Source organism: Dysidea avara, chromosome 8 (genome assembly GCF_963678975.1).
Source record: "Dysidea avara chromosome 8, odDysAvar1.4, whole genome shotgun sequence".
NCBI lineage: Eukaryota > Metazoa > Porifera > Demospongiae > Dictyoceratida > Dysideidae > Dysidea > Dysidea avara.
Genome location: NC_089279.1, coordinates 33,677,758 through 33,690,156, shown reverse-complemented (window position 1 = coordinate 33,690,156; position 12,399 = coordinate 33,677,758). Strand labels below are relative to the sequence as shown.

The 12,399-nt window shown below is 37.9% G+C and overlaps 1 long non-coding RNA gene across 1 annotated transcript; it reads right to left on the bottom strand.

Moving 5' to 3' along the window:
• Positions 1-6,587: 6,587 nt before the first annotated feature.
• LOC136262793 (uncharacterized) lies at positions 6,588-8,911 on the bottom strand. Its single transcript, XR_010704338.1, has 3 exons — positions 8,705-8,911; positions 7,252-7,382; positions 6,588-6,793 (listed from the first exon to the last, which is right to left on the bottom strand). It is a non-coding gene; the product is annotated as an uncharacterized lncRNA (long non-coding RNA).
• Positions 8,912-12,399: the final 3,488 nt, after the last annotated feature.

The following is a 12,399-nucleotide window of genomic DNA, read 5'->3' as shown; positions in this document are numbered from 1 at the left end:
GTTTGTGTATCTAACTAGCTAAAACCTACACACTGCTGTTTATGCAGCTTATTGTAGTTAATCTTCACTTCCACACCGTGACAGGCTGACAGCCAACTTCAAATTTTCTAACACCTGGGAACCCTCCACACTCCGAGTCGCATAGTTGGTAATACTTCCTTCCGGGTATACATTATTCTCGGTCGGTCCTCCTGTTGATGGTCAGTAACTTTAGACTTAGCTTGTACTCCAATGTATTCGAGACATCACGTGCCTACAACATGTGACAAACAAACCGTTCATCAGATAAATATACATCAACTAGACCACTCAAGTTTATCGCAGCTGCCGCCTTGTAATATGTCTGCCTCAACCACTCAACACTCGCCATTTCCACCATGCATCACATGCGCTACTGATCATGTGATGCAACAGATCTCGATGATTTGCAATGGTTCAGCATTAATGCAATGCGACCCTCAAGAGTAGTACAGAGGAGCGCTAGTGTGCAAGTAGCTACCTGAGAGCTCCAGGGCTGTAAGACATGATGTGATTTTTAGTTTTAAAATATTCTGTTTCTGAAAGGGGGGTTCATCCGAACCCTCCCTTCCTGGGTACGCCCTTGATCTCCCCTCCACCAACTACACCTCCTTATTTATAACTACATACGTAGCTCATTGCTAAACTGCTTCTCTGAATACTGAGACTGATATATCTCGATCTGACTGCTCTATTAGAGTATCTCGAATTATTGATGCCCGGGCCCGGGTGGCCCGGGTTCTGGCTACGCCCCTGTCCCCTGCTGCCTACACCCTTGTATTGTGCACTTAAAAAAATTCAACACAGAGACATACATAAGGGAATATTCACTGCCTGAGATTTGTTTGTTGTTAAAGGGTGTATTATGACTGCTGTGTTAGAGTATATCAGTGAATGACAGTAGCCAATCAAATGCTCCCTTCCATAGAGCATTTCCATATTCTTTACCAACAGGTATTCAAGCCACCTACGTATGGGCTCTCACAACATAATCAGCTTACTTGTACATTCTGCTACTGGTGAACAAGGCTCCCTTGCACAGGGTCCATTTCTTAAGGAGCATGCATATTTCATCCTCAGCACATCCTCCATTATCAATACAGACTACTACACAATATGGTTCAACAGTTGTTTGATGCATTTCACAATGTGATCCTCTGGGGCAGTCAGTGATGTCACATGCTATAGTGAGTTAAATATCTAGTGCTCTTAAGATATTGTACCACTTTACAGGAGTGGATCCAGGAGATGGTAAGGGGAGGGGCACAAACAGGCTAAGTTGTAGGTGGTTTGGGAGAGCCAGATTCTCTTGTTAGATGCTGCATTTTTGAAGCAGCAAATAACCACCTCTTAGCAGTGTCACACTGTTGATTTTTGCCATTTTGGCCTTTGCACATGGTTGTGAAGTCTTAAAAGCTGTTTAAAGGCTCTGAATGTAAACAATACAATACCTTCAACAGTTAATAGCTACAAGTTTAGCTTTTTTCCACGAGTAATCCCTCAGTGGAATGCTTTACCAAGTGTCACTGTCCAATGGCGGATCCAGGATGAGGCATTTGGGGCAAATGCCCCCCCTCCCCCAATTCCTCACCTTGTGGAGGATCCAGTCATATTTCTGATTAAAATAGCTACTAAACTTTGTCAGGCCAAAAACTCATGAAAATATGTACATTTTACTAGCATTTATTACAAATTCAAAGCGAACTAAAGTCAAATTAACTGTGAAATTGACACCCAGCACCTTCGTACGTACTAAGTGTCTCTAAAAATAATTATCGTGTTACGTTTGTTTAAGACATTCAGAGCCTTTTAAACAGTTTTTAATACTTCACAACCATCTGAAAAAGCTAAATTGGCAAAGATCAACAGTGAGACACTACTAAGAGGTGATTATTTGTTGCTTCAAAAATGCAGCACTGAACTAGAGAATCTGACTCTCCCCAACCACTTACAACTTAGCCTGTTTGTGCCCCTCCCCTTACCAACTCCTGGATCCGCCCCTGCTGTCAATGCACCAACTCTACAACAATTCTCTACACTTGTACACCAGTGATCTCTTCAATTACTTACTTATACTTAATTAATTTACTTACTTAATTACTTACTTACATTCTAAACTAATCATTGTATTATGCTCATGCATATGAGTCTTACAATTATAAAATATAATATAATAATAAACAATAGCAACACGATAATTATTTTAGAGGCGCTTAGTACTCACGTAGATGCTGGGTGACAACTTCACAGCTAGTTTGACTTTGAATCGCTTTGTTTTCAGGTGAATTTGTAATAAATACATATTTTCATGAGTTTTATAAACTGATCTTGGCCTGACAAAGTTTAGTATTTTAATCAGAAGTATGGCTGGCTCCTCCACAAGAGGGGGGGCATTTGCCCCAAATGCCCCAACCTGGATCCGCCATTGCTTTAAACTGCTCAGTTTTATAATTAAAAATTCTCTTAGCAGGGTTGGAACTTAATTCCATTCCATTAATTAGGAAATGTAGTCAAATTACTGCTAGGCTTGTGCCAATTATGCCGGCATAATTTCAAGCATAATAGGCTAGCAAAAGCATCAAGCATTACGCCAGCATAATAGGACGATTTTCTAGAATTTTAATTATTATTATTTTATTTACCTATACTGTACAACTTCAGAAATGAAGAAAAATGTACAGACAAATCATAAAAACAATAATTCAATACAATAAGTAAATTATAATTTAATTATAGATTTAAATACTTCAAGTGAATTAGAGTCTTTAGCTAGGTTAGGTAAATCATTCCAAAGTGAAATTGTTGCTGGAAAAAATGAGAACTGATATGAGGTCTTTGATGCTTGCAATGATAGGAGGTTAAAAGGATGATAATTTCTTGTACTGGAATATGTTGCAAAGTTAGTATACAAATCAAATGGGATATCAATTTCATTGTGGATAATTAAAGCGCACGCCAAAAATACTGCACAACATCATAGACAACATGAACACACTGCACATTATTACTGCATTTCATTTCAAAAACCTTGCAGTGTTATTATTTTCACCATTTCTTTACTGATTATTCACACTTTATGGAAGTAAGATTGAGATACTCTAATAGAGCAGTCACTTACTCTAATACAGCAGTTAGGAAATACAGTTATACTAATAAAACAGTCAGCTCTCGAGCATAATCTTGATTTTGAAAGCATAATTTTGAGCATAATAGGCTGGATTTTTGAGCACTGCTCAAAAGCATATAGCAGTTTACAGAAAATACGTGTGTGGTCATCAGTAGGAGGTGAAATACATAGCATTCTATATTTTGACAGTATACATGGCCAGTACTGCACATGGCTGTACAAATAATTGAAATGAATAGATACATCAGTATGTCTTTATGGTCAATGTAAAAAGTGTGGCTTCTCAGCTTCACAGTTAGAAAGGGTCACTAAAGTAATTATTATGGTGATTTTAACTATATACCCTTCATGCACACATAACTATACGGAAGATTTTTGCAGGTGGTATACTCTTCTTGTAAAGTGTGATACATATGTTTTCTAATCACAACAAAACAATTAAAAGTTTGGCCATGATTTTTACAGTATCTTATGTACATGATACCTAGTTACACAGTTGTTGAATTCATATAACCAAACCACTGCTAGCTATGCCAAAAAAAAAAAAATTCAAAATTCAAAATAATGAAATTCTAAAATAATGATATACAGATTTTTGAGGGTGGCATCCTCTTCTTGTGAAGTGTGATACATATGAATTCAGAGACAATTATAATTTTTACAAACCCCAGTTAAAATGTCAGGCAAACTAAAGCTTTACCTGGCAGTGACATTGATACACTGCTGCTTTACACAATTTGGCATTCAGGGAATACACCAGTAGATTTACTTAACCTTAGTATGTATAATGGTACAATCATTATTGTGTTCACTATTTACTTATGCACTATAAAAACTATACAACCTTGGACTACTTCCTTGTATTTTGATCTGGCATTTTGTCAGGCAGGTTCCATTGTGGTCGGCCATGCATGATATTTGCCTGACAAATGGCCTATGTCAGGCAGTAATAATTGACTCTGTATGAATTCAACACCTGTGTATAGGTATTGTGTACATAAGATACTCTAAAAATCATGGTCAAATTTTGTTTATATGCGGCTAAAAATCAAACCATTGCTATACCATTAAAAAAAACAATTCAAAAGAAGAATCTAAATGATATTCTGCACATGTATAACATATAGCTACTGTAGCTATTTATGATGCACTGTCACCCACATCTGATTGAGGTAGCCTAGTTTTATTTTAACTGTTTAGTTTGCATTCAACGTTTTCTGTGTACCATTAAATGGTTTCCTGAAATAAAACACATATTTTTGAATCATCCATATTTCACTTTATAATTAGCAATGGTCACAAATGGTTCTGCTTTATGTAGGTAGCCTGAGCTAGGTCATGATACATAACTATGTGTTGGTTGAATAATGATCAGTCATCCATTGCAAAACTAAATGAAGTCAATCATGTTGTCTAACAGTACTGCATCATCACCAAGTAGACCAAGATTCATTAAAAATATTTCCTGGTACAAAGTATATAATTATACATTATGTCATCATACCACCTTATCCCAGCTACCAGGGAGTACCGTAATTTACTTTTTTTTCATTGTAAAATAATTTTTGTATGCAAAAACTTGTGCGAAAATTTTTTGCACGAAAATAAAGCAAATTACGGTATATGTTGTATTCCTTTCCCATGATATTCACCAGAAGATGTATCAGTGACAGGTACCAAAATCTCTAGTCCGCAGGGTAGTAAACATTTCTTCTATCTGCATGACTGAGAATGTTGGAGGCTAATGTTTAAGGAAATACAGTCACATTTCAGGGCATCGTTGACAATTAAACTGGTTGCCTGTCTCTGATCAAATAAAATTTAGATCGTGTCATGTTTTGTTATACGTACTATCACAATAACAGTAAGCCATGCTTGGTTCTTGATCCACCAATCCTATTGTTGGACCACAACATAGTTATCATATACATTGCAAGGACAGCTTTGCTAACCTGCAAACTTGTCATCTCTCCTCCACCAAAACATTTTCCATTCATCTGCACTTCTTGGTGGAATTCTCTCACTGATGCTACATATGTTACTTGGAATTTAGATCCTCTGTTAAGGACTTTTACTTAACTCTAAGCTTGTCTAGTATAGCTACGTATTATTACATGTGTAACATGGTCGTATTGTGTATATTGTTGTGTGTGCTCTGGTAAGGAAGAACGGCTTTTGCCAACTACCATGAGATTACAAAAAGTCTAATTAAAATATTTATATAAATCAAGACTCACGGTAGTGAGTCGCGAGGCCAAGAAGCACAAGGCGCGCGCCCACAATAATAAACACGCGACCACTACTGTGAGTCATTTACATGAGGGATTGATTACGCAATCTTTTAAAATCTGCATAGTAGTGATCAAGACTCACGGTAGTGAGTCGCGAGGCCAAGAAGCACAAAGCGCGCGCCCACAATAATAAACACGCGACCACTACTGTGAGTCATTTACATGAGGGATTGATTACGCAATCTTTAAAATCCGCATGGCAGTGATCAAGACTCACGCGGTAGTGAGTCGCGAGGCCAAGAAGCACAAAGCGCGCGCCCACAATAATAAACACGCGACCACTACTGTGAGTCATTTACATGAGGGATTGATTACGCAATTTTTTAAAATCCGCATGGCGAAATCTCAGGCTTACTAAAAGATTCCACCTCGAAACCAGGGGCATGTAACCTTTGTATAATGGGTAACTACCACACGAAAAGTCAGGCGAATTGTTGGAGTAGTTTGTTCCATCGCCCACCCATTTACCATGTGTTAATTAAATTATTTATTCAAATGTGCATCGTTCTTTTTTTCATTTTCTTCGTCATCGCATCCTATTGGGGCGATTTTTTTTCAACCATGAAGTCGTATTGTAAAAAGGCTGTGGCTATCAGGGGCTTTTTACACAATGTATCTGTACATTTAATTTCGCTAAAAGTTGTTTGTTAGTTTATGAGATCGCTTTTGTGCTCTTTGAAGATTCAAACTTGTCGCCATGACGTCGAGGTGTGAGGCGCCTGCCTCAATTCCCAAACCCAAACAGTATGGAAGTGGGCAAGGTCATTAGCCATAGCAAGCTGGCTGATTTGATAGACACTGTGCTGTCAACTCTTGGTTTAATTGTGAGCAGTCACTGATTTGTTTTAATTTCGCCACGGTGTGCCTCCACTGACTCGTCAGTGTGACTCCGGCCCATGCAGGGCTGTACATAGCTATAGCCAGCTGTTTCATACCCGCTGTAGTGATACAGTTAAAGTATTTACTGTCACATTACCCGTGCGCGTCTCTAATCCCACCCCAGCCCTTCAGTGCCTGTGAAACTTCAGTGTTGACTTAAAAAGCCAGCATCAGCGCATCGCCTTTCAGTCACAGCACTTCGTAGACCCTCATGCAACCACCCACAATTATAGAAACTCTTTAATGATAGCATGGTATATTGTAATAGTAAACATTTACATTATGATGATCCCATAAAATTTTTTAAAAAAAGGGACTACAATAGCACAAGAAGCCAGATACACTAGTGTTTGGCTATGAAGTACCACCAAGAGTTCATAATATAGTAGTGGGATCTTGGTACCACATATTATTTTTTCTTCACCATTTGCGTGATTTGTCCATTGACCATAAACTCACCCCAACATCAGTATCCACCCTGTATATACAGAAAGGGATACAGTATGGTAAGGCACAGCCAGCGGCGGAGGAAGTAGTTGATATGAGGGGGGGGGGGGGGGGCTCCGCTGAGCTGACCCAGACTTATTTCTATAGTTTGGTAAGGTGAGACCAAAAAAAAAAAAAAAGGTCACAACCAACTGACAAGAGCTTTCCACCTTACCAGCTACCATTTCTAGCTGATAAACTACATAAAAATCCTTACATAGCTCGCTACACACTGACTACTTTATTAGAGTGACTGCTCTATTAGAGTATCTCGATCTTTATCACGGTTTTCAGCCTCACTCCAAGAAAGATAATTTCGGTGTGATATCATTCTGAGGGGGGGCTTTAGCCCCCTAGCCCCCCCCCCCCCCCCCCCCTTCCGCCGCCTATGGGCACAGCTAACTAAAAACATGTAATCATAGTCAGACTAACATGTCAACAAACACTTACTTCCACTATTATGATTATTGTTAAAGTGAGCATCCAACATAGTCATTCCCAAGATGTATTCAGCATACCGCAGCAATTGATGACCAATTTTGGATTGGAGTATATTACTTGACTTCTTTTGTGGTTCTCACCTACATTGTTGACATAACAACTTTAGTTGCTAGGAGACATATAAGCTAGGAGGGACTAATGGTTATAGCATAATGGTAAACAAGTTACACAACAGCAAAGGAAATTTTAATAAACTAGCAGTGATTGGATAGTTGATAGATACAAGTAGAAGACAATTTGTAGTTTTTCCATAAGCACATTAGCTGAAAAAAGCAAGACAGACTAAATTTCAAAAGGTTTATGATGCAAACTCATTAAGCACCTACCAATGTGTTACCCTACCACCCCCTTGGATGTAAGTGGGGATTTACAAGGCAAATTGACATGAAACTGCTGCTTCACTATGGGGCATTTGACAATCATTCATTAAGCACCCAAGTATTTTTTCTACGCTGTCAAATCAATCCCCCACGTTGCAACTGGAGACAATGGTGGGGATTTGACACAATAGGTTTGTTCTACCATGGGGCATTTAACATTCGGTTGTGCCCACTATAGCCCTATATATGCCCGAAGGGGGGGGGGGGGATTAGTAGGGAAATACGTTGATATGTGCATTATATATAATATGGTGCATCTACTAGGGTAAGTAGACTAAGTCTGTATCTTGCAGGCCTAAGCATGTTCCTCTCCTGTTTTGAAAAATAATCTTTTATTGCCTGCCCCTAACTGGAGTTTGCCTGACACCTTCAACATCACAAAAAACTATCTAAAATGGTTAATTTAGCTTTGACTATTGGCAAACTACCAATAATTATATCAGAGTATACATAACTCTATATATCTGCCCAGTTACTGTATAGTAAGGTCCATGGTTGTCTCAGATCTGCACATATTATCATCACATCAATCGATTGATGCATAGTAATTATGGTATACTGTATGTACGCATTGAGCTGAGCCCTCAAAGATATTAACTTATTAGTTTTGTCAAGAGTTAATGTTGGTTTTGTAGTATTGACTTACTTGCTAATCATTCAAATACCTGACGCATTATTTATAGCCAAAGATTTCACCATACATTAGAGGAAGCCATAAAAGTATATAACCTTGTAGCCTTTCCTGAACTGTTGATGGAAGCATTTGTCAACTTCGTTGTCATCACCAACCATCTGGTTGGTTGAAATGTTGAGAAAAAATCTTTCATTTTTAGCTGTTTTCTCACTAGGGTTCAGCTCAACTTGTTCGCGGTCTGACCCACACAGCTGCTAGAACAAGCCAGCTGCACGGATCTGGCCTACAAAAGCATAATCTCAGGAAGCTACTATGGCGTGGGGGATTCCTGTCTAAAATTACGACGGTAGTTATATATCCGTTTACAATGACTTATACACGAACTTACTTGGCAATTCGCTGGGAGAATAGTGTGATGCATTCAGCGCCTTCATGTCCATTCCGAGGCATACATTCAGCAACAACTCGCAGCCGATTCGCCTTCACTTGTTTACGCACAGAGACTAGTTATATCACCAATCCACCGCTTCAGGAAGAACCATTAAGATGGTAGCCTCGACTTCGTCACTACCCCTGGTTCTTATTTTCACGTGAAACATCACGCAAAATATCACGTGAGTCCTTGAGCGAAATTGAACGGTTTGAACAAGTTTTCTCTTAGCAAGTCACTTTTAGTAGCGCTTCTAAACACTGAACTTGAAGCTTTTGCTGCTGATTTAGCTAGCTAATCTGATACTGAAGCTGTTATTATGCATGCATGCATGCATGCAGTGTCTCCTATGTAATATAATAGCCAATCTTCAGTAACTGTGTGTTCTCCATTTCAACAAAAAGTAGTGATATCCTGTGCCAAAAACAGCCCAGCTGTAAAAAAAGGCGAGGCCAAGAATGCACAAGTTCATGTTCATGGAGTAACTACAACCAAAAGACATGATATCAAAATCTGGCCAAGAAAGAATTTACAGTATAGGCACTTTTATGCATTCGTTTTCTATATGTTTCACATTATCACATCCAGCTAGTTGTACATGTGTGCTTGCAATATAAACAATACTACTGAGATGATAAAAGATGATTACACTGCATTGTTACCAAAATTAATTTAACTAAAAATTTACAATTGGTTTCTACTTGGCCATCTTTTTGCACTGTATATTAAAATAAAAAGATGGCCAAGTAGAAACCAATTGTAAATTTTTAGTTAAATTAATTTTGGTAACAATGCAGTGTAATCATCTTTTATCATCTCAGTAGTATTGTTTATATTGCAAGCACACATGTACAGCTAGCTGGATGTGATAATGTGAAACATATAGACAATGAATGCATAAAAGTGCCTATACTGTAAATGCTTTCTTGGCCAGATTTTGATATCATGTCTTTTGGTTGTAGTTACTCCATGAACATGTACTTGTGCATTCTTGGCCTCGCCTTTTTTTTACAGCTGGGCTGTTTTTGGCACAGGTAACACTTACTGCTGTAAAAATTGCATGGTTGCATGAATGAAAGTGCTACATGATTTCTGTAGATTGTGTAGTATCTTTAGTTGGCAATTTCTAAACTTCCCATTACTGTAACCACTAAAGTGAGGAAGTTATTGTAAAGTGAGTATGAATTCATGGTAAAGATGTGGTTCCTTATAAGATTAAATACCTATACTGGTTTAAAAGCATCACAGGCCCTTTTGTTCTGTTGTTACTCACTGGTGATAAGAGTTACACACATAGTTTTACACAGCACTGTCACACAATATAACTTGACTGGTTGTTTTTAAGCATACTCTAACCTTTAGAATTTCAAAACATCTTGCAATCAATTGATTACATTGGTGTGACTCCAGGAATAGAAAATACCAGGTCAATCAGTGGATGTCATGTCTAACCAACAAGTACAGTGGTAAACCTATGTACACAACATTTTCCTGCTAGCAAATGCTCCACTGAACTTTGTGAGGACATGCTGCTTCACTTTTTAAGGAAATGCAAATTAGTAGCTAAATGCATGCATGTTGTCTCTATGATGCTGTATACAAAGCTAAACAGTATTTATAGTATATTTTCATGTGAGCCCACAGACGGTGAAATCTAACTGCCATAACAAGCTCTAAAGCACATGAGGAATTCTTTGAGGCCACTAAAGTAATTTTATTATGAATTGTGTAGTGTTGTATCTGCTTGTTGTTGTTATAATCACTGATATAATTAGATCAAAATATGCAGCTATATGCAGTAGGTTACATTTGCATGTCAGTGCTGTGTGAAACTGTACATGCTAACCTTAACCTTTATCGCAAGCCAGTAGTAGCAGAACAAAAGTACAAAAACGAATATTTTATATTATTATTATCATTTATTTGTAATTGCTCTGTCATACAATGACGATTCTGCAATAATTTTAAGCATCTGTATGTGTAGGTGTTTAACCTTACATCTTTTCCATGAATCCATACTAATTAATGTTGTAACAGTAATAACTTCCTCATTTTAGTGGTTATAGTAATGGGTAGTTTAGAAGTTGTAAAGACTCTAGCTACACTCTACAGAAATACTATAAATCTATTTCGACATGTGTAGAAGTTTCAGCCATTATTGGAATGCATTTCCACAGCATACGTGTTTGTTAGATGAGGCACTCTAGGCTATAATTTCATCTAACATTACACATACTTAAACTTCTAGTTCCCTGGTGTTTTTAAATATTATTATTGCAGGTGAAATTGTTCATCATCTCAATTTCTCCATCATCAGTCTGTAATGGAGTAGTTCTCAAGCCATCACCAGAAGCCAGCCCATTGGTCTTAGGATGGATGTGATGAAGTTTGCGTTGGTGCAAATACTGTCCTATCCTAGGAGGAAGTTGGCTGATGAATGGATGACCAGACTTTGGCTAAATGTTATGAGGTAATAGAATCCCAGTACTTTAGCACTGCATGTACGCTTCCAGCCATGTCAAGTTACTACAGGATTTGTGTGGTGTCTGATTGTTACTGTAGTAGACACTACAGCACTACAAGAAAAGACTGAACAGTAGTATGGGTGCCAAGTGCACTCTTGCTGTAACCCTAAGTGACTGATGGTACACTGATATGTATGAAAACAAATCCATGGGTGTTGATTTCACAGTAGCTTTTTTGAAGGAGGGTGTTAATATTGGCCTATATGGTGTAGCATCCTAGGAAATGACAATTCTTATTAATTTGTGGAAGGTGCTTACTGGGATGTCTTATGAGACATTGTCACTACTTTGATTTTCACAGCTCATCACTAGACCAAGATTCATGCATTGGAAATTCAGAAGAAAGTCTATACCATCCATCCTTGCAACTCTCCATGTATAGGTCTCTTTGAATGGCATATCCTTCATTCACCTTTGAGATTTCCTTAGCCTAACATGTGACGTATTGTAGGATAATGATATCTTTGCATGATTGTCATGCAGAGCTCGTACACGAGGTTTGCTGCACTAAAGAATTATTAAAATATTATTCTTGTGTGTGATTATATGTGTTGTACTGGGTATATATACTGTGTACAGTGTTCATGTGATTTCCTGATGTGTATATCATGTTGGTTTCCTTAAAAGTGTTATAAGAATATGGTTTATATAAAGCCAGTAAAACGTACCTACTCTGCTTCAGTAGAAATTATAGATACGTATGTACAGCTCCATGGACCATGGTCAAGATGCATGACACGTATGCTGTTGACATCACTATAGCCATACTGTGTACAGGGAATCTGTAGATAGAAATTCCATGCAGGAGACTCACAAGGAGAGGTAATGTTAAAACGTAAACGGCACTAAATACTGAAGTTAGTTCTGCATGCATTCAGGAGATGTCATTAATTCTACAAGCAGGCAGAAATTGTCCCCAATCCATTTTTTATGTCAAAAAATTCTATACACCTGTACATTTATATAGGGATTCTGCTCTCTGTTGTACTGAGTTAATTTGGCATAGCACCATGTTTTAATATTGCTGACAACTAACCAACTACAAAATCATGCTTACTGAAGCTTGTAAATAAAATATTATTTCCTCAACACAGCTGATTTCACTGATACACATTGATGCTGACTTCA